This window comes from Macaca nemestrina, chromosome 12, assembly GCF_043159975.1.
Source record: "Macaca nemestrina isolate mMacNem1 chromosome 12, mMacNem.hap1, whole genome shotgun sequence".
NCBI classification, from domain to species: domain Eukaryota; kingdom Metazoa; phylum Chordata; class Mammalia; order Primates; family Cercopithecidae; genus Macaca; species Macaca nemestrina.
The window spans coordinates 77,341,411-77,364,795 of record NC_092136.1 but is presented as its reverse complement, the minus strand read 5'-3'; the positions used below and the strand labels follow the sequence as shown (position 1 = coordinate 77,364,795).

The 23,385-nt window shown below is 46.3% G+C and overlaps 1 long non-coding RNA gene across 2 annotated transcripts; it reads left to right on the top strand.

Annotated features, from left to right (window-relative positions):
- Window positions 1-560: 560 nt before the first annotated feature.
- LOC105468813 (uncharacterized) lies at window positions 561-22,929 on the top strand. Of its 2 annotated transcripts, XR_011610951.1 has the most exons (5): window positions 561-649; window positions 1,265-1,410; window positions 6,571-6,625; window positions 20,998-21,095; window positions 22,797-22,929. It is a non-coding gene; the product is annotated as an uncharacterized lncRNA (long non-coding RNA). The 2 variants fall into 2 exon arrangements; XR_979619.2 differs by lacking the exon at window positions 6,571-6,625.
- The last annotated feature ends 456 nt before the right edge of the window (window positions 22,930-23,385 follow it).

Sequence of the window (23,385 nt, the reverse complement as noted above, 5' to 3'; positions counted from 1 at the left end):
TCTCTTCTAGCCAGAGCTGAAAGGAAGCATCATCCTCCTATCCGGGGAGATATGCAAACAGAGACCAAAAAATCCCTTGATGGGGCTGCCGTGGAGGCTTCAGACTAAGGACTGGTCCCCAGCATCTTTTCCCACCCCTTCATCCTGTGACACGTACCTGTGAACATAATGCTCACTGATGGAGCAGTCCCTTGATTTCTGTATTTTCTAGTGGGAACTGCTGGACTGTATTAAGAGCTGCTGGGCACAAAATGACCAGGCAAAGTGGAGTCACTCAGATGGCATGTCACACCAATGACATGCCCATGAGTGTAGATGGAAAGCTTTTGTGAGGGGGAGGCTCACTCCCCTAAAACATGGTGCTCCCCACCTCCTTAGAAGACAAGCCAGGTTAGACAAGCTGAGCTACCCTGCACCCCACCCCTGGCCCCACCATTCCTGAGCAGAGAGAGGCTCTTCCTTACTTGGTTGCTAAGCGAGGGGGATGTTGTAGAAGCCGGTCAGAATGTGACATTCACAGGCTAATTTTTGGCATAGAATCTGAGAATGCTGTGCTAGAAGGAAACTTCTGACCAACCATCCAAGGTGAAGAGGAAAGAGAACTGGCTTTGGGTCAGGCAGAGCAGGTCCAAACCCTGGCCCTGCCTTGGTAAGCAGCATCATCTTTCTCAGTCTCCCTGACTGCATCCCTGAACCTGGAATAAAAATGCCTGTGTTACCCATCACATATGGTGATGATGAGGATTAAAGGAGACACAGCATGGAAAATGCCTGGCTGCCTCCTCTCTGCTCTCTTCACTCCTTGCTCTCCACACTGAACAGAGCTCTCCTGGAGCTGGGGCTACATCTCACCCTGTATACCCCCAGCCTTCAGCATACCACCTGGAAGGGGAGGCCCCCAGTTCACATTTGTTGGATGAGTAACTGAACTCCACTGCTTTACCCAAGAGGAAACAGGTCCAGGGAGGCAGAGGGACATGGCCCAGTCCACAGCCAGGGAGGGAAAAGCCAAAACCGAACCCTGGGACCCCTGACTCCAAGCCCTCTCTCTCACACACACCATCTTGTGCATGCAACGTTTGGCAAAGCCCTCTTAGCACTTTTATTTACTTATTGAGACAGGGTCTCATTCTGTCTTCTCCTCCTCCTCCTCCTCCTCCTCCTCCTCCTCCTCCTCCTCCTCCCCCCCTCCTTCTTCTCCTCCTCCTCCTCCGTCGTCTTCTCCTTCTCCTTCTCCTTCTCCTTCTTCTTCTTCTTTTTGTAGAGATGAGGTTTCACCATATTGCCCAGGCTGGTCTTGAACTGCTGAGCTCCAGTGATCCACCCACCTTGGAGGGATTACGGGCATAAGCCACCGTGCCTGGCCCCTCTTTGCACTTTGGAGCCTTTCTTCTTTCAACTTCCTGGTTGGTGAGTAGCAGCTTTAGAGCAAGAACCCAGGTCTGTCAGATGCCCAAGTGATGGGCTCATTTTACAAGGCCCACCAAAAAGCTCAAGTGGGGCCTATGCAGCTTTTGGGATCTGTTTCCCAGCCATGGATTTAGCCAGTTTTCCAAGTGAGGAGCCTCGATTGGGATGATGCCTCACCATTCCACTTCCCTGTGTGGACGCTGATACTGGATAGCAGCCAGCATCTGAGGCCCCAGGCACATCGCCTGCCCGCCCCTCCACCTCGGTGGATCCTCACTGCCAAAAACTGAGAAACAGAATCTACTGTCTTTCATCAATTCTAAGACACAACACGTATTTTTTTCAAATTTCAGATCAGGGTGAGACTTAACAATTGATGGTGTCTTACAATTACAATTTATAGTATTTATTCTTATGTGGTATTAATAGAACATAAAACAAACTTGTGTGTTGAAATTGTCTGGGATGAAATGCAGTCCAGTATTGGCCAGCTGGGCAGTGTCACTGCAGGTCTGTTCACTGTTCCCCCTAGGCTACTTAGACCCCAGAAGTTTATTTCCTTCTGAGCTCACTGTCCCTTATTTCACCAATAGCAAAAATAGAACCACAAAGCCAGCCATCTGCAAGCCGAGGAGAGAGGCCCTCACTAGACACCAATCCTGCCAACACCTTGATCTCACACTCCTAGCCTCCAGAACTATGTGAAATAGATTTCTGCTGTTTGAGCCACCCAGGCTGTGGCGCTTTGTTACAGCCGCCCTAGCAAACTAATCCAGTGAGGAAGCTGAGGCACAGAGAGGTAGAACAGTGAGGAAGGGGCTAAGGGGGATTTTGCACCCAGGCTGTTGGCTCCATAGCCCATGCTCCAAACCATGACCCCCACCACAGAGGAGGCGTCACGGCTCCAGCCCAAAGCAGTGCCACTGCTCAAGGGCACTCCCGCTTCCCAGCACCCGGGTAGGCCTGCCCACCCTAGATGGATTCCTGGCTGCTCCTCTGCCTCAAATTTCTCCAGCTGAGTATGGACTACAAAACCAGGATGGGCCTGGGACAGAGGAGAAGATGGACCACGATGGTGGGGCAGAGAAAACACACACACACGTGCACACACACACACACACACATATAGCCCTTGTATCCAGGGTTCTTGGCTCCTAGAGCACTGCTCTTTCTGCCTCTTCACATTACCTTTCTGCCTCTTTCACTAAGGCAACCCCATAGTCTGATGCTCAGCCCTGGTATGAATCTTGCCATTAAAAATCCGGTGCTGGGTTACAACTACCACTGGCCAGGCACCATCAGGATCGTTGTGTGTATCATCTCATTTAATCTTGACAACAATCTGAGAGGTCACAATCATAACAGTCATTGACAAGTGAAGATACTGAAGCCTAAATGGATTAAATGGTCCAGGGAGTGAAGCCAGAATGTGGCAGAGCTAATATTCGAAACCAAGTCTGTCTCATGCAGAGGCCCAGAGCTACCAAGTTGCACAGCTCCAGGGGCTCCATTCAAACAAAATAATAGCATACGATATGACTGGTGCTCCCAGGAGCTGTGCAGCCCCCAGCCCTGCAAAATTCCTCTTCTCCCAACCTCCTAGTGTTCCTAATCTAGGGATGTAGAAGCTAGTTCCTGAGTCTCCATGGGGAAGGCACTGTTCGGCCCTGGGGGCCTAAGCCTATCCTTTTAGGTGGCATCACCTACTAGGGAAGATGGGCAAGTAAACAATTTCAACATAGACCAGGTTGTGTTAGAGGGGCAAAGGTAAAAGGGGTGAGAGAGCTGAGAGAACCAGGGACCACACTGAGGGGAAACGGGATGATCAGAGATACCTTGCCAAGGAGAACACCCTTATGATGGATAAGTAAAAGTTTCCTAGGTAGACAAGGTAAGGAAGGTCATTCCAGCCACAAAGGACATTATGAACAAGTAATCATCACTGGCCAGGTGTGGTGGCTCATGCCTGTAATCCCAGCATTTTGGGAGGTAGAGGCAGGAGGATCCCTTGAGCTTAGGAGTTTGAGATCAGCCTGGGTGACAGAGGGAGAACTCATCTCTACAAAAAATTTAAAAATTATCCAAGCATGGTGGTGCACGCCTGTGGTCCCAGCTACACAGGTGAGGTGGGAGGATAGTTTGGGCCCAGGAGGCTGAGGTGGGAATGAGCCGTGATTGTGCCACTGCACTCCAGCCTGGGTGATAGAGTGAGACCCTGTTAAAAAGAAAGAAAAAGAAAAAAAAGGGCCAGGCACAGTGGCTCAAGCCTGTAATCCCAGCACTTTGGAAGGCCAATGCAGGTGGATCACCTGAGGTCAGGAGTTCGAGACCAGCCTGGCCAACATGGTAAAACCCCATCTCTACTAAAAATACAAAAATTAGCCAGGTGTGGTGGTGCACGCCTGTAATCCCAGCTACTCGGGAGGCTGAGGCAGGAGAGTAGCTTGAACCCAGGAGGTGGAGGTTGCAGTGAGCTGAGACTTCACCACTGCACTCTAGCCTGGGAAGCAGAGTGGAACTCTGTCTGAAAGAAGAAAGAAAAGAAAGAAAAAGAAAGAAAGAAAGAAAGAAAGGAAGAAAGGAAGAAAGGAAGAAAGGAAGAAAGAAAAAAGAAAGAAAGAAAGAAAATAAAAAAAAAAAAGAAAATTCAGACAAACCAGAAAAGACTTCCTCTCCAAAGGCCCCACCATTTTAAGCAAAAGGGAGGAGGACCCACTTGGTGAATTCTGTCCAGCTTCACTCAGTGCCCTGCTGGCTAGCAGCCCCAGCTTGAGTGTGGAGTGTTTTGTTCTGCTGTTTTGAGGACTGGGTCAGTAAAACACATCTCAGGATTGTTTGTCTGTTTTTCCCTGTTGCCTCATGACTTCAGACAAGACGAGCCAAAATTCACTCTCCCACCAGCACTCTCAAAGAAGTCCTCTTTGGGATGAAATAAATGTAAGACAGAATTAAGAAAGGCTCAAAGATGCATGAAGCCTTTTCCAAACGTTCCACACACAGTTGGGATGATGTGAGAGAGAGCAGGGCTGGGTGTCAGGAGCCCAGGAGTCTGGCCTCAGCTCTTTCTGTCACTGGCTGTGATGTGGACAGGTCCCTCTGCCTCTCTGGATTTGTTTCCTTGTGTGTGAAGCAGTGGAGTCAATTACTCATTCAACTCATTCATGTTTGTTGAAAACACGAATGAAAGACATTCCACAGACAAAGCACTGTGCTGAGGGCTGGGGATACTGAGCCGTGAGTCAGGGTCCTGTTTCAGATGACCTCCCCATCCAGGACTGGGAGCAACTTGTAAGGGGAACAAAGTGGAGACAGGGACAACCTCCTTCCCCTGGTTGGAGAAGCAGGTGGGGTCAGGGATGCAGTATCTGGACTGGGCTTCAAAGGGCAAGTAGAGTTTGCTAGGGCCAGAAGTTGGGGAAGGGCACTGCAGCAGAGCAGAGGCTCAGCGACTTGAAAGAGCAAAGCCACTCTGCAACAGAGGCAGCAGAGAGGAGTGGCTGGGAATGGTTCAGGGTCCAGGCAGACCATCTGGCTTCAAGTCCTTGACCTATCAGGAAGTTATTTCACCTTTCTGGGTCAATTTTCTCACCAGACCAATGAAGATAATAATAATACTTAACTGATAGGGTTCTGTGAGGATTCAGTGAATTAATGCACATAAAGTGCTAGAACAATGACTGGTACACACTCAGTGAATGATGATGATCAATATTACCATTATTCTTTTGTTTGTTTTGTTTTTGTTTTTTGAGAGAGAGTCTCACTCTGTTGCCCAGGCTGGAGTGCAGTGGTGCGATCTTGGCTCACTGCAACCTCCACCTCCTGGGTTCAAGCTATTCTCCTGCCTCAGCCTTCCAAGTAGCTGGGACTACAGGCATGCACCACCACACCTGGCTAATTTTTGTATTTTTAGTAGAGACGGGGTTTCGCCATATTGGCCAGGTTGGTCTTGAACTCCTGGCCTCAAGTGATCCGCCCACCTCGGCCTCCCAAAGTGCTGAGATTACAGGCATGAGCTACCACACCCAGCCCAATATTACCATTATTCTATGTAGTTAGTCTGTGCTAGAGACTAGCTGGAGTCTAGGCTAAGAGAATGGCTAAAAAAAAGTACTGAACCCAGATTATGAAGAGTTTTGTATGTTATATTGATTCAATCCCATCACTGTCTATCTGGCCCTGGGGATAACGGTGCTAAATTGGAGCCATACCCTGCCTCTAAGTAACAGCCCCAGAGTAGGGATGCCAGGCCTTGCTGAAGGAGGGAGGCAGCTGAGGTGGAATAGAGTGGAGCAAACCCATGCAGGCATGTGCCCTTCATCATCATGCAGAACTTTAACAGTAAAGACGTCTGCCCTGATGGAGCCTACATTCAAATGTGGATGGAGGCTGGGCATGGTGGCTCACACCTGTAATCCCAGAACTTTGGGAGGCTGAGACAGGAGGATATGGGGATGAATTTGGACCCCAGATGTCATTGTAGATGCCATTTAAGCAAGGACTGTCATGTTCTGCAGTGGAATTATCCCCTACCTATACCCACCCTCCTCTGCAGTGGTCTACTGCTGAGACCCCAGCATGCCTCCTGGTTAGGCCAGGAGAGACACCAGAAGAGAACCTTTGCACAGGAACTTCATCCCTTTAATCAGTCTAATTACCAAATCTTCCAAATTCTTCAAGGTCTAGTGCAGATGGCCTCTCCTTAGTCCCCACTCCTGATATCCTATTGTTTATTAATAACAATATAGGCCAGGTGTGGTGGCTCACACCTGTAATCTTAGTACTTTGAGAGGCCAAGGTCGGTGGATCGCTTGAGCTCAGGAGTTCAAGACCAGCCTGGCCAACATGGCGAAACCTCATCTCTACTAAAAACACAAAAAATTTGCTGCGCATGCTAGTGCACACGTATAGTCCCAGCTACTTGGAAGGTTGAGACTGGAGAATCACTTAAACCCAGGAGGATTCAAGCCTAGATAGTGCCACTGCACTCCAACCTGGGTGACAGAGGGAGACTCTGTCTCAAAAAAAAAATTAATATTAATAATTTATTACAACCTTACAAAAAGCCAGTTGCCATGCTAAATTATTTACAAACATAATTATTCAGTTGAATCTTCACAATGACCTTCTGAGAGAGGTGTTATTATCTTCATTCTATAGATGAAAAAACTGAGGCTGAGAGTGGTGAAGCAATGTGTCCAAGGTCAGAGAGCTGGTAAGTGACCGAGTCAGGATTTGAGCCCACGTGTAGCCACTAACCACTGCCCTGCACTATCTCACCGAAGTGAGCATTTGCTTCTTGGAACTCCCTTGATTCTTTGCCTGGACTCTCACTCTCTCAGGGTGGGATGATTTTCCAGATCTACTCTGGCTCTGACAGCCTAGGGTTGTGGGATCATCAGAGGGTGTGGTGATGGGACCAAGGGCCTTCTTGGTGGCTCTCTAAGCAGCAGCGCCAGGGCTTCTGGTGCTGGGTTCTTTTCTAAAAGCACATCCTCCCCCACTCAGCCCTTTGTGCAGGATGCATCGTTAGCATTCCTGGACCATGCTTCTGAATATTGATTGTTTGCAGGAGCAAGTCAGCAATTTGTGGTTTCCCGGCAATGGCTCTGTGTTCTATTATAGAACTTGACTTGTTTGCATTTCCATCATCTGGCTGGGCACAGGCCCGGGTCTGGCCTACCCTTTTGCCTGGTGACCTGGAGCTATTCTGATTGAGTCCTGTAGAGAGGTCATCTGCCCCAACTCCTCAGAGTTGGGACCACAGGACGGGGCATAAGGCCTAGCTCTGCCATCAGAAAGATCAGACTCAAACAAAATACAGCTCTTGCCAAGGAAAAAATCATGCTTATTTTTTTCAAATGCCCATTTTGGTATTTTTTTTTTTTTGAGACGGAGTATCGCTCTGTTGCCCAGGCTGGAGTGCAGTGGCGCGATCTCGGCTCACTGCAAGCTCCGCCTCCCGGGTTCACGCCATTCTCCTGCCTCAGCCTCCCGAGTAGCTGGGACTACAGGCGCCCACAACCGCGCCCGGCTAATTTTTTGTATTTTTAGTAGAGACGGGGTTTCAACGTGGTCTCGATCTCCTGACCTTGTGATCTGCCCGCCTCGGCCTCCCAAAGTGCTGGGATTACAGGCGTGAGCCACCGCGCCCGGCCCATTTTGGTATTTTAAAGGAAAACAAGTAGGTTTAAATCCAAGGTGGCAGTGTTGATAAGGGCATGGGGAAACAGCACTCTCATATACTATTGTTTGGGTATAAACTAATGCAATCTCTTTGAAAGATAAATTGGCACTATATATTGACATTTTAAATGTGCAGACCCTTTAATGCAGTACTTCCAGTTCTAGAAATTTATCTCTTCTTACACATTATGCAAACATGTATGTATGTACAAAGATGTTTACCCTTGTATTATTTATAATAGCAAAAAAGTAACCTAAATTACCATCAGTTGAGAACTTATTAAATAAGTAAATTAGTATTTAATGACACAATGGAATATTTTGCAGCCATTTTTTTTACTCTAAGAGACAGAGTCTCACTCTGTCGCCCAGGCTGGAGTGCAGTGGCGTGATCTTAGCTCACTACAACCTCCACCTCCTGGGTTCAAGCAATTCTCCTGCCTCAGCCTCCCAAGTGAGTGGAACTACAGACACATGCCGCCACACCTGGCTAATTTTTTTTTTTGTATTTTAGTAGAGATGGGATTTCACTGTGCTGCCCAGACTGGTCTCGAACTCCTGAGCTCAGGCAATCTGCCTGCCTTGGCCTCCCAAAGTGCCAGAATTACAGGTGTGAGCCACCACGCCCAGCCCTTTGCAGCTATTTTTTAAAAGAAGTAGATTTGTACATGCTGACATGGAACATTCTCCAAGACATACCATTAAAATTTAAAAAGCAAGGTGCAAGGGGACAAAAGGCTGAGTGTGATTAGGCATTGAGCGTGCATGCATATAGAACAAAATTCTGGAAAAATAATCGCAAACTATTAGCAATGATTACTTTTGAGAGAAAGACCTAGAGTAACACAGACTAACTCTTCATTGACTGCCGGTTTGAACTGTTTCCCCACCCGCCATGTGCTTATATTACAAAGTATCCAGGTTGGAAAAATATATTCTTATTCAAACCAAACCCTGCTCTTCCAAAGTGTTGCAAAGGCCTCCCCACCGATTCCTATAGACTGAGAGCTAAGACCTATTAAGCCCTGTTGCTCTGCTTCATGGAAAGTTCTGCTACCTTATGTGCATTTTCATATAGGAGGTAAGGATCAGTATCTTGATTTTATAGCTGAGGAAACAAACTTGAAGAAATTAAGTGAAGGTTAGTTTAGTTTAGTTTTTTGATTGTTTGTTTTTGAGACAGGGTCTCACTCTGTCACCCAGGCTGGAGTGCAGTGGCGCTATCTTGGCTCACGGCAACTCAAGAGCCAGGGCTAAAGCTTCCTGGGTAGCTGGGATTACAGGCTCCCACCACCGCACCTGGCTAGTTTTTAAAATGTTTTGTAGTGACAGGGTTTCACCATGTTGCTCAGGTTGGTCTCCAATTCCCGGACTCAAGCAATCCACCTGTCTTGGCCTCCAAAAGTGCTGGAATTACAGGCGTGAGCCACCAAGCCTGGCCGTGAAGTTTAGTTTTATGTGCCTACATGGCTAGGATATAGTACCCACTTCATTAATCAAACACGAATCTAGGTGTTGCTGTGAAGGTATTTTGTAGATGTGGTTAACATGTACAGTCAGTTGACTTTTGAATAAAAGAGACTATCTTCAATAATCTTGGTGTGCCTCATCCAGTCAGTGTAAAGGCCTAAAAAGCAAACTGAAGTCTTCCTTGGGGAAGAAACTTACTGTGGATTGCTGCTTCCACTCCTGCCTGAGTGTCCAGCCTGCTGGCCTGCCTTGCAGATTTTTAACTTGCCAAGCCAGCCCCAACGAGCACAAAAGCCCATTCTTTGCAATAAATAAGTAAATATATTCATATATAGTACCAGTTATTTTTCTCAGGTAGAATCCTGACTGACACATTTCCTGAGGTCACAGGGTGAACAAATTTTAAGAGACAGAGTCTCTTTCTGTCGCCCAGGCTGCTGGCCTGGCCTGCTGGCCTGCCCTGCAGATTTTTGAATAAATTACACCGGTGGGGTTTGAATCTAAGGCCATCTGGCTTCAGAGGACTGGTCTCCCTACCAGATGCCAGAGTGAGCCTGATAAAACACACCTCCCCCCAAGTGAATCCCTTCATCGAATCCAACACCTGCAGCAGAAAGTAAAAATTCCCAGCATGACTGTATTTTTAAAATCTCTTTTAGTTGCTCCATCCTAAAAATGTGACCTTTCTGAGATGGAGCAGGGATCCCCTTTTTTAGGGGCCTGCAGACTACTCCAGGCATGGAAATAAACTCCTGAGTTCCTTCAAGAGAAATTCTAAGCACCTAGCTAGCCCTGGGCAGTAAATAAGTAACTTGTTAAAGTGTGCAGATTGTTTGAGCCCAGGATTTGGCTTCCCAAAGTGCTGGGATTACAGGTGTGAGCCACCATGCCTGGCCTAATATTATTATTAATTGGCCAACACTACCACCTAGAATTTCTTACTAGCTGGCTTTTTTTCCCCCATCTGTTGCTTGGCTACATATATCTCCCCTCTCCCTCTTCTCTTTCTCCTTCCAAATCATAAAAGGTTACAGCCTGCTGGTGGCCATTCTGACAGGCTGGGAAGCATAGGCTCCAGTTAGAAGCCAGAAACAGGCTCTTTCTCTCCTTCCAAATCATACCTGGGGACTCAGCTTTTCTGGAAAACATAGTAATAGAAACTTTTACCCAGCACTTACTCAGTGCATTGTCCTAAATTCTTTCCATGAATGAACTCTTAATTTTCAAAACAATCTTATGAGGTAGACGTAAATATTATACCCACTTTATAGACAGGGAAAATTGCAGTTTCAGAGAGACATAACAACTTACCTAAGGTCACATTCTGGGAATTGGTAGAGTTGGGATTTGAGCCCAGGTTTGTGAGATTCCCTAGCCTATTCTAACCATAGGAATATGGCATTGCATCGTAGTAAATTTGTGCTCTCTAGCATCAGACTGTGTTCACATGCTGGACTCGCAGCTGTGACTTACTACTGCCTTGCCTACCTAAGTGGCTCCTGAAAATACTTGGCCTTTCCATTGGAGGAGGAGACAAATGTGGGCAGTAGTGTTTTTAAAAAGAGTTTCCCCAATACCCAACATAGAACCTGCCGCAGAGCAGATGCCTCATAAACATTGGCTCAAAAAATGAAGATATTCAAGACACTATTGTAGGCACTGTGTCGGTTACAAAGGCAGTTGATTGATTGATTGTCGCTGCCTTCAAGAATTTGCAGACACGGAGAAGCTGATGCATATCATTTAATCCTCACAAAAACCCTATGTGATAAGAACTGTCACCCCCATTTTTATTTATTTATTTATTTTCTGAGATGGAGTCTTGCTCTTTTGCCCAGGCTGGAGTGAAGTGGCGCAATCTCAGCTCACTGCAACCTCCCCATCCCGGGTTCAAGTGATTCTCCTGCCTCAGCCTCCTGAGAAGCTGGGACTACAGGTGGCTGCCACCACGCCTGGCTAATGTTTGTATTTTTAATGGAGACAAAGTTTCGCATTGTTGGCCAGGATGAGTCTTGAACTCCTCACCTCAGATGATCCACACACCTCAGCCTCCAAAAGTGCCGGAATTACAGGTGTGAGGCATGCGGTGCCCCATTTTTAGATGATGAATTTGAATGATGAAAGCCAAGTGGTAAAATGACTTCTAGCCCAAGTGCATTTCACATTGGTTCTATGCATTCACGGACCCACCCTGTGGCCAGTTTCTGGAAGTAGAGATCGGCAGATATATATTTAGCAGATATTAGAATTCTTGTGTTGTTTTACTGACCTGAGGAGTAAGTCTTTTTTTTTTTTTTTTTTTGGGACAAGAGTCTTGCTCTGTCACCCAGGCTGGAGTACAATGGCTTGATCCCAGCTCACTGTAACCTCTGCCTCCCGGGTTCAAGCCATTCTCCTGCCTCAGCCTCCTGAGTAGCTAGAATTACAGGCATGCCACCACCACACACAGCTAATTTTTGTAGTCTCTAATTTGAGTAGACATGGGGTTTCACCATGTTGGCCAGGCTGGTCTCGAACTGCTGACCTCAAGTGATCCGCCCACCTTGGCCTCCCAAAGTGCTGGAATTACAGGTGTGAGCCACTGCGCCCGGCCGAGTAAGAGTCTGTAGTAGAAAGGGCCAAGTGGAAGCCCTTGAAGTTACCCAGACACTTCACTGACCCCATCAGTAGAAACAATATTGCATCCCGCAAAGAACTGCAGAGATTAACACCATCAGAACAGACTTAGAGGATGCAAGCCTGTTTATGCCCATTTTATCTCTATTCAGATCACCTCTATGGCTTCTGCAGTAAAACAGACCCTGGCAGATGATGGTGGAATGTTCTGGAAAGGCTCAGTTAAGCATCAGCTCAGGAACAAATCCAGTGGTAATGATGAACAGACTATTTGTAGTAACCATGATCATATCAAGGGTAAGGCAATCATAAGGACTTCAGGGACAGTCCCACCACCAAGCAAGAAATCCAGGCCAGCCAAAGTGCCGGATGAGAATAAGAGAAATCTAGATTGAGTGGTAGAAAAAGCAGATAATGAATATCAATTACATCTTTGGGATCAACTGCAGCAGCAAGTATTATAATTTGTTTCACTAATATGCTTGGATTATTAAGTGTTTGCAGAGAATGCAGCCAGCTGCCACACCGAAGACGACCATATGACAAATTAAACTTAGACAAGGGCATAAGTGGGCTTGAATGGTGCAAGGGTTGGACTATGTCAAACACCTCTCGTGTCCCACTTCAAATCTTGTCAGTCTCACCTCTTTTTCCAGCCATTGTGCAGCAATGACCACCTTCATGAAGATGTAACCTGAAAATGCCCAGCCTCAGGCCCGTCTCATGCCTTTCATTTCCTGCCTTCTAGTCTCTTTGAGCTGCCAGTGTGATGTCTGTGGGAGTCCACTTAGCACTCATTTACAGGAAACATAAACGTTCCCTAAGGCCAGTCTTGACCAATGGGAGAGGGAAGCTGATGGATAACCTTTTCTCCCTGTCTTCCCCTGAGCAAGACAGTCCTTAAATGCATTTTATGTGGTTTCTCAGAAGGTCTCTCATGCTTGAGTAATCAGTTGTCCTTAGTAGTAGTTAATATCTTATCCTTATATTTGTGCTCCCTATTTCATTCTCTGCAAGCATAGCTCCTGCTTCCTGAGATCACCACAGCAAATTAAACTACTCACACAAAAGCCTTTATCTCAGGCCCTGCTTTGGGGAGAATATAGGCTAAGACAAATGCTTTAAGGCCATAAACAGAATTGAGAGGAAATTTTAGACTTCTGCCTTCAGGGACTGGGGGTTGGAGTCAAAAGTTCTCCTCTATTGTGCATCAAGGTTAAATAAACAATGCTGTTGGTCATAAAATGTCATCCACATTTTCTTCCTATGAAATAGGGTCACTTGATGATAATCAGCAGTCCCTTTGCTCTTAGAACATTTTGCTTTCATCCTTCTCCTGGCTGATATTAATGGTCTATATAAAATTTATATTGATATGATCTGATGCCAATAAAGAGGGATTCAGGCTGGGCACAGTAGCTCATGACTGTAATCTCAGCACTTTGGGAGGCCGAGGCAGGCAGATTGCTTGAGCCCAGGAGTTTGAGACCAGCCTGGGCAACATGGTGAAACCTCAATTCTACAAAAAATACAAAAACTAGCCAGGTGTGGTGGTGCACCTATAGTCCTAGCTACTCCGGAGGCTGAGGTGGGAGGATGATTTAAGCCTGTGAGGTCAAGGCTGCAGTGAGCTGTGCCCCCTGCACTTTGGCCTGGGCAACAGAGATTCTGTCTTCCCGACCCTCCCCCCTCCGCAAAAAAAAGAGAGAGAGTGGGATTCAAATACCAAGGTGCACCTCAATAAAGTCTAGATTCCTCTGGGCTTCTGATCAGTGCACCACAAAATTCTGAACACTCATGAAGACAAGATAGGAGGCTGGGTGCAGTGGCTCAGGCCTGTAATCCTAGCACTTTGGGACACCGAGGGGGGCAGATCACTTGAGGTCAGGAGTTCCAGACCAGCCTGAGCAACACAGTGAAACCCTGTCTCTAATAAAAATGCAAAAATTAGCCAGGTGTGAGGGCAGGAGCCTGTAATCCTAGCTACTTGGGAGACTGAGGCAGGAGAATCGCTTGGGCCCGGAAGTGAGCAGAGATCATGCCACTGTACTCCAGTCTGGGAGACAGAGCAAGACTCCATCTCAAAAAAAAAAAAAAAAAAGAAAAAGACAAAATAGGGCCGGGCGCGGTGGCTCACGCCTGTAATCCCAGCACTTTGGGAGGCCGAGGCGGGCAGATCACAAGGTCAGGAGATCGAGACCATCCTGGCTAACACAGTGAAACCCCGTCTCTACTAAAAAATAGAAAAACTAGCCGGGCGCGGTGGCGGGCGCCTGTAGTCCCAGCTACTTGGTAGGCTGAGGCAGGAGAATGGCCTGAACCCGGGAGGCGGAGCTTGCAGTGAGCCGAGATTGCGCCACTGCACTCCGGCCTGGGCGACAGAGCGAGACTCTGTCTCAAAAAAAAAAAAAAAACAAAATAGGAGACTCCACAGCAAACACTTCCAAGTCATGGGCAAAGGTCTGGAGGCTAAATAGGTGAAGAGATTTTTTCTTTTCCTTATTTAGTCTCTCCTCAGAACACAAATTGGGAGCTTGAAGAAAGAAATATTGTAATGGTTACAGATGCAGATGCTGGCATCTGATGGGCTGGGTTGAATCCTGGCTGCATCACTCACCAGCAGTGAGTATCCGAGTGAGTTCCTTAACTCTCCAGTGCTTTATTTCCTCATAATGTTTACATAAATGAGATGACTTATGTATCACACTTCACCCAGTGTTTGGTATCTAGTAAGTGTATGCTATTAATAATAATTGAATCATTGTTACTATTCATATCCTAGTTCACATGGAGCTTGGCAACAATGAAATCTAAGGTTCTGTGAGTCATACCTGGTTTTTTTTTTTTTTTTTTGCCATCCTTTAAGTTACCTCAGAACCCCTAAAAGCAAAGATTACTGAAATGTGTGTCCTGGCCCCACCCCAATAACAAAATATAGGAAAGAAGCTGTGGGACACCCTTTGGCACTCAAATTAAGATCTTAGTTTTCCAGCCTGGCCAACATGGTGAAACCCTGTCTCTATTAAAAATACAAAAATTTGGCCGGGCGCGGTGGCTCACGCCTGTAATCCCAGCACTTGAGGAGGCCGAGGTGGGCGGATCAGGAGGTCAGGAGATCCAGACCATCCTGGCTAACACGGTGAAACCCCGTCTCTACTAAAACTACAAAAAATTAGCCAGGCATGGTGGCAGGTGCCTGTAGCCCCAGCTACTTGGGAGGCTGAGGCAGGAGAATGGCGTCAACTCGGGAGGCGGAGCTTGCAGTGAGCCGAGATGGCGCCACTGCACTCCAGCCTGGGAGACAGCGAGACTCCATCGCAAAAAAAAAAAAAAAAAAAAATTCAAAAATTAGCAGAGTGTGGTAGCGCGCACCTGTAGTCCCAGCTGCTTGGGAGGCTGAGGCGGGAGAATCACCTGAACCTGGGAGGCAGAGGTTGAAGTAAGCCAAGATCGCGCCACTGCACTCCAGCCCGGTTGACAGAGCGAGACTCTGTCTCGAGTAGGCGCGGGGTAGGGGGAAGAATTATCTTAGTTGTGCCGGGTGTGGTGGCTCACACCTATAATCCCAGCACTTTGGGAGGCCGAGGCAGGCAGATCACTTGAGGTCAGGAGTTCAAGACCAGCCTGGCCAACAGGGTGAAACCTCGTCTCTACTAAAAACACAAAAAATTAGCTGGGTGTGGTGGTGCGCACCTGTAATCCAGCTACTCGGGAGGCTGAGGCAGGAGAATCACTTGAACCGACGAGGCGGAAAGTTACAGTGAGCAATGATCAAGCCACTGAACTCCAGCCTGGCCTACAGAGCGACATTCTGTCTCAAAAAAAAACCAAAAAACAAAAAAAAGAGATCTTAGATGTTGGCTAGGCACACTGGTTTACACTTGTAATCCCAGCACTTTGGGAGGCCAAGGAGGAAGGATTGCTTGAGGCTGGGAGTTCAAGACTAGCCTGCGCAACATGACAAGACCCATCTCTATAACAAAAATTGAAAAATTAGCCAGGTGTGGTGGCACGTACTTGTGGTCCCAGCTACTTAGGAGACTGAGGTGGGAGGATAACCTGAGCCCAGGAGTTTGAGGCTGCAGTGAGCTATAATCACACCACTGCACATACATACATACATACATACTTACATTAGTTGTTGACACAGAGGCTTAGTGATACCAATGAGCTAGGAACGAATGAAAACTGATCAGTCAGTCCTTGGAAATCCTGGCCTCTGAGGACTCATGGTAGATAGCTCCAGCTGAAGGCCTCAGTGAAAAAGCAGTTATGACCAAAGCCTTGCTAAGAATACTACACGCAGAGCCAAGATCACGCCACTGCACTCCAGCCTGGGCGACAGAGTGAGACCCTGTGTTAAAAAAAAAACAAATACTACATAAGGTTTCTACTTCCTTCAGAAAGCCTATACACAGTTTCGGAAAATTTCAGACACAATAAACCTGGTTAAGGAAGCGGGTGTCCATATGCACGCAAGTGAATGCAGGTACACGCATTCACACACACAAACACACTCCTGCGTGAGGGCCCGGCATAGGAAAAGATTGATGGGATTTCATTTGTAAATTGGATGGAGGGAGAATGAAACAGCTTATTCAATGTGCAGTTTTACTAGGCATTAAAGGATGGTGAGGAATGCAATGGTGTGGCTAAACAAGAATCATGAGCTAGAACAATTCCAGGTGGGCCCTCTGCTTTGAAAGCACTTCTTAACCAGGCAGGTGGGTTTTAATAAGAAGCTACCCCAGGTCCCCAGCATGAAGCATCAGGTGGCAAGCAGGTGGGGATTAGAATGAGGTGTGGTTGGCAGGACAAAAAGGAATAACAAGAAACCTCCTTCTTATTTTTCAGCTGAGGTACAGAGAGGAAAAGTGACCTGCCCATGGTTACATGCAAGTGAGAGGCAGAACTGGGACTAGAATTAGGACTAGAACTTCCGTCAGCTTCTTTCTTTTGCAGAACAAAGATCCCTGGGAACCATCAGGTCAATTAATATTAACTGATTCTTTTTTTTTTTTTTTTTTTTTTTTGAGACAAAGTTTCGCTCTTGTTGCCCAGGCTGGAGTGCAATGGCATGATCTCAGCTCACTACAACCTCTGCCTCCCAGGTTCAAGTGATTCTCCTGCCTCAGCCTGCCAAGTAACTGGGATTACAGGCACCCGCCACCATGCCCGGTGTATTTTTTGTATTTTTAGTAGAGTCGGGGTTTCACCATGTTGGCCAGACTGGTCTCAAACTCCTGACCTCAGGTGATCCGCCTGCCTCGGCCTCCCAAAGTGCTGGGATTATAGGTGTGAGCCACCATGCCTAGCTGATTCATTATTTTATTCAGTATTTTTAAATCAATCGTTCTCATTTATCACAAATTCATGTATTCAACAAATGTTACTGAAGGCCCACTATATCCCAAGCTCTGTGCCGGGATCTGGGACTACAAACTCAGACCAGACCTGATTCAGACCCATAGGTGAGGCATACTCTGTTATAGACTGAATGTTTGAGCCCCCTACCCCAATTGATATATTGAAATCTTAACCTCCAATGTGATGGTATAGGGAGGTGGGGGCTTGTCGAAAGTAATTAGGTTATGAGGGTGGAGTCCTCAAGAGTAGAATTAGTGCCCTTATAAAAGAGAGCCCACCTGGCTGGGCACAGTGGCTCACACCTGTAATCTCAGCACTTTGGGAGGCTGAGGCAGGTGGATTGCTTGAGGTCAGGGGTTCAAGACCAGCCTGACCAACATGGTGAAACTCCATCTCTACTAAAAATACAAAAATTACCCAGGCATTGTGGCAGGGACCTGTAATCCCAGCTACTTGGGAGGCTAAAGCAGGAGAATCACTTGAACCCTGGAGGCAGAGGCTGCAGTGAGCTGAGATTGTGCCATTGCATTCCAGCCTGGGTGACACAGTGAGACTGTCTCAAAAATAAATAAGTAAATAAAAATGAAAGAGAGTCCAGAGACCTCTCTCACTCTCTTTCCACCATGTGAGGATACAAGAAGTTGGCAGTCTGCAATCTGGAAGACAGCCCTCACCAGACCCTCTTCCTGGACCTGGATCTCAGACTTCCAGCCTCCAGAACTGTGAGGAATAAATGTCTGTTTGTTGTTTACAAATCACCCAGTCTGTGGTACTTTGGTATAGCAGCCTGAACTAAGACATGCTTATAAACATACAAGATGACTGGAAAATTATTATCCTGTTGGTCTAAGAACTCCTCTTGGGAAAGGAATTGTCTTGTTTGGAATAACACCTTCATAAGGTCTTGGGTAGAAGGAGAGGCCAAGAACAGAAAGTGCCCTGGAACTACTCTACATGAGAAAAGCTTTTGAAGAGGTTTGTTGCTTCAGAAAATGAGGGAAGACCGGAGAAATGGGGAGACTGGAACTGCACCAGGAAAGGGCAACAGGGGGACACCACATGACCAAAGAGTCAAAGAGGACTGGGGAGGGCCAGCCTGATGCCTAGAGATTTAAAGGATTTGCTGGGTGTGCTGTGCTCTTCAGTAGTCTCTGTACTCATAAATACTGTGTATGAGCAGGTTTTGCCTGGAAAGCAGTGAAGGAGCTGAATCTCCCATTTGTGTTATAAGGTAAGAACACAGGCCACAACTGAGGAAGTAGGAAGTCCAGGAGAAGAGGTGATGTGAAAACGTATGCCTCTGAGACTCTGCAGAAATACAAGGGAAAGCCTAGGCTTCCACAGGCTGTCAAATTGAGACTAAATGGTTGGGCAAAGTCAGTTTTATTTAGATTTGAAGAACCTTGGAGGGCTTAGCTGTCACTGGGGTTACAATTGTAAATTCTGAAAAGAAACCCGCACAAAATGCTTTGGGAAAATTTCATAGATCATTTGAACTGGGTCATGCAGGATTTGTCATAGGATAGGAGGAGCGTGTCATACAATAAACGAAAAGGGCATTTGGAGCCGGGGGCGGTGGCTCAAGTGCTGTAATCCCAGCACTTTGGGAGGCCGAGGCGCGTGGATTATGTGACAAGGAACGGAGGGCTTCTGCTGGCCTTGGAAGTCGATACTACAGCTCCAGTGGAGCCTTCAGTTGACTACAGCCCCTGATGTCATCTTGACTGCAACCTCAAGAGACACCCTGAGCCAGAACCACCCAGTTAAGCCACTCTAATTCCTGACCACAGAAACTCTGAAATAATAAATGTTTCTAGGTTGCTAAGTTTTGTTATGCAGCAATAAATAGCTAGGATGGCATATAAATGCAATACTACTCATTTTTAATTTTAAACTTGGAACTGGACTGTTTCTTTCTCTTTTTTCCTTTTTTGAGACAGGGTCTCACTCTCTTGCCAAGGCTGGAATGCAGTGGCACATGATCACAGCTCACTACAGCCTCTATCTCCCAGGCTTAAACAATCCCCCCACCTCAGCCTCCCCAGTAGCTGGAACTACAGGCATGCACCATCATGCCTGGCTAATTTTTAAATTTTATTTTTATTTTTAGTAGAGACAAGTTTTTGCTATGTTGGCCAGACTGGTGTCATACTCCTGAGCTCAAGTGATCTTCCCACCTCAGCCTCCCAAAATGCTGGGATTACAGGCATGAGCCACCATACCTGGCCCATTTCTTTCTGAGTTTAATTACCCTCCAAGTGACATTATAAACAATCACCCCAAAGTCTAAAAACATATAACTTATTCAACTAATTATAATCTTGAAGACCTATAAAACTGACATCGGCCCCTTTCTGCAGTTTCTCCCCATGTCTCAAATATACTCATTGCAGAAAAGGGCCGATGTCAGTTTTATAGGGGTCTTCAAGCTGAAAAATCTGAGCAGATTGTTGAAGTGTTTCATAAACCTTCTGACCTGGTCTCTTTACTTTGTATGAAATCAGTCCATTCTACTCCAGTTCCTGGCCATTGCTGGTAACTAGAAAGCTTTCCTGATCACAAGTTTCTCTGAAAGGGAGAGTGTCCAGATTTTGATGATCTCACAATCTGCTGCCGCTCTGTGGGTTCTGATTGCCTAGAGACTTGTTTTCATTCTTAATTCTTTTTTTTTTTTTTTTTGAGATGGAGTTTTGCTTTCACCCAGGCTGGAGTCCAGTGGCACGATCTTGGCTCACTGCAACCTCTGCCTTCTGGTTTCAAGCAATTCTCCTGTCTCAGCCTCCCAAGTAGCTGGGATTACAGGTGCCCGCCACCGTGTCTGGCTAATTTTTGTATTTTTAGTAGAGAGGGGATTTTGCCATGTTGGCCAGGCTGGTCTCGAACTCTTGACCTTGTGATCCACCCGCCTCAGCCTCCCAAAGTGCTAGGATTACAGGTGTGAGCTACCGCATGCAGCCAATTCTTTTATTTTTTAAAGCTGAACCAAAGAAGCATGGTGGCACATGACATGCCTGTAGTCCCAGCTACTGGGGATAAGCAGAGACTCAAGTAGGAGAAACTGGGTTGGAATCCTGTTTTAGACATTCATGCCATTCAACAAATATAGAGCATATCTGTTGTGTCAGCTGCTATGTGGGTTGCTGCTATTACAATAATGAATAAAACAGAAAAGGTCCCTGTCCTCATGGAGTGACTAACTAGTGAGATAATTAGATAATCACACACATAGTATAAAATTGCATCCAGCTGACAGGTGCCCAGGGTAGGATAAGGGGAGGTTGGAGAAGGTTGTCTTGGGGAAGCAGTGCTTGCTATAAGAGCTAAAGGATGAAGAGCTAACTAGCCTAAAGGGAGAAGGAAGAACATGACAGAGGGAAGGTCATGTATAAAGGGCAGTGACAGGAGGGAACATGGCATGTACCAAAGGCTGAAAGCAGGTCATTGTGCCTAGAGTGGCAAAGGTGGGTGAAGAGGAATGCATGAATGTGAGAGACAACTAGGAGGTTAAATAGACAGGACCTGGCAAGAGCAGTGAGAAATGCTTTTGCTGGAAGAAGAGGCAACCTGACCAACTGTGGCTTAAACACCTAAGGGTGGTGTGGGCATGTGTGAACCTAACCCAATAGTACCTTAGTTTTTTTTTTTGGACAAAGATAGAAATTGACCCTTCTGGTCTTAAAGCTGGAAAGTTATATTTATCTGAGTTCCTTCCTCAGGAAATGACCTTCAGGTCTCTCAAAAAAAAAGTATCAAAGAACTGAAACTCACCAGATCACAGCATCCAGACAATGAGATGCCAGGCCCCTCATTCATCATGATTGCTTCCTTATTCCTCCCTAGTTCCTTTTTTAAAAAAATACATTATTACATTTCTTTGCTGCTATATAAACCTAGTTTTAGTCAGTCAGGGACCCAAGTTTGAGATTTATCTCCCATGTTTTTCTGCAGCACCTGATTAAAGCCTTATTCCTTGGCAATAATCATCTCAGTGATTGTCTTTCTGTGAAGCAAGCAACAGGAACTAGATCGGAACCCCTGGTGTTTTGGTAACACGTGTGTGTGTGTGTGTGTTCTCACATAGTAAGTCTGGAGGTAGAGGGATTTGTTTATTAGCTCAATGATGTCAGGGTCAGCATGAGGCAGTTTTTCCTTACAGCTGAGTCTAGCTTTATGCCTCATGTTCAAGTCTAAAGCAGAAAGAATGAGAAAAGGGGTACAATTCATGACAACTGTCTCTACCATTTTTTGTTAGAACTCAGAAAATTCACTAGAAATGAAGTTAGGGAAAAAACCTCAGAAAAATAAGATTCCTGTTTATTGTTGGATAACATTGTTTCACACATATATCAAACAGGTTGAAAAAATAAGACTTGTTGTTTTTGCATTTATTTATTTTTGAGACAGAGTCTTACTCTGTCACCCAGGCTGCAGTGCAATGATCTCTGCTCACTGCAACCTCCGCCTCCTGACTTCAAGCAATTCTCATGCCTCAGCCTCCCATGTAGCTGGGATTACAGGCACCCGCCACCAGGCCTGGCTAATTTTTGTATTTTCAGTAGAAATGGGTTTTCACCATGTTGGCTAGGCTGGTCTCAAACCCCTGACCTCAGGTGATTCACCTGCCTAGGCCTACCAAAGTGCTGGGATCACAGCATGAGCCACCATGCTTGGCCTGTTTTTGCTTTTTTTGAGACAGTCTCACTCTGTCGCCCAGGCTGGAGTGCAGTGGTGTGATCTCAGCTCACTGCAACCTCTGCCTCCCAGGTTCCAGCAATTCTCCTGCCTCAGCCTCCTGAGTAGCTGGGACTACAGGCACATACCACCAAGCCTGGCTAATTTTTGTATATTTAGTAGAGTAGGGTTTCACCATGTTGGCCAGGCTGGTCTTGAACTCCTGACCTCAGGTGATGCACCCGCCTGAGCCTCTCAAAGTGCTGGGCTTACAGCCATGAACCACCTCACCCGATCTATTTTTGCATTTGTTTATGTGTTTGTTTGTTTTTCTTCCTCCTTTGAGATTCTAATGAACATGATCACACTACAAGTAAGGTCAGAAATTGGGTGAAGAACACTCTGAAAGCTGTTTTGGTCATCCAAGATTGTTAAAAATGCCTGACCTCTAAAAATATGTACAAAGATATAAAGTAGAAACAAAAAATATAGACCAATTTTTCTTTTAAAAAATGCTTTTGGCTGGGTGTGGTGGCTCACGCTTGTAATCCCAGCACTTTGGGAAGGCCAAGGCAGGTGGATCACGAGGTCAGGAGTTCAAGACCAGCCTGGCCAACATGGTGAAACCCCATCTCTCCTAAAAATACAAAAATTAGCTGAGTGTAGTGGCATGCGCCTGTAACCCCAGCTACTTGGGAGGCTGAGGCAGAGAATTGCTTAAACCCAGGAGGCAGAGGCTGCAGAGAGCAGAGATTGTGCCACTACACTCCAGGCAATAGAGTGAGACTCCATCTCCAAGAAAAAAAAAATGCTTTGAATAAAAAATGCAAGGCCTTGGAAGTTTTGGTTCTTTTTTCCTCTCCTGTTGCAGATTCACATTACAGTTTTGGATGGGTGGTAGAAAGTGCATGTCACCTTCGGTGGCACTGTCTGCAGTGGGTGGGCCTCTCTACTGGTAGGTGACCACCTTTAGATACTGAGACAGCAAGTATGAGTAGCCTTCTTTTACCTTCTTTTAACTTTTCCTTTTTTGCTGTCTGGTCATCCTCATTGGTATTCTGCTTCTCGGTGTCAAGATCATCTTCATCATCATCTTCAGCTGCCCATTTGACCGTAGCTATCACAGGAAAGTAATCGATTGTAAGGATGGAAGGAGGTTGGAGTGATGTGAGGAAGGGGCCAAGGAATACAGGCAACTTCTAAAAGCTGAAAAAGGCAAGAAAAACCATCTCCCTGCAGAGCCTCTGGAAGCAGCCAATCCAAATGACACCTTGACTTTAGCCCAGTGAGACTGATTTTAAATTTCTGGTTTACAGAACTGTAAGAGAATAAATTTGTGTTGTTTTAAGCTACTAAGTTTATGGTAATTTGTTACAGCAGAAATAGAAAATTAATGCAAAGTGCCTTTAAAACATCTAAGTAGCTGGGCATGGTGGCACACAACTGTAATCCCAGTACTTTGGGAGGCTAAGGCAGGAATATCACTTGAGCCCAGGAGTTTGAGACCAGCAAGGACAATATAGGGAGATCCCATCTCTACACACACACACACACAAACACACACACACACACACACGTTGCCACATCCCTGTGGTCCCAGTTACTCAAGAGGCTGAGGTGGGGAGGACTGCTTGAGCCCAGGAGGTCAAGGTGGCAGTGATCTGT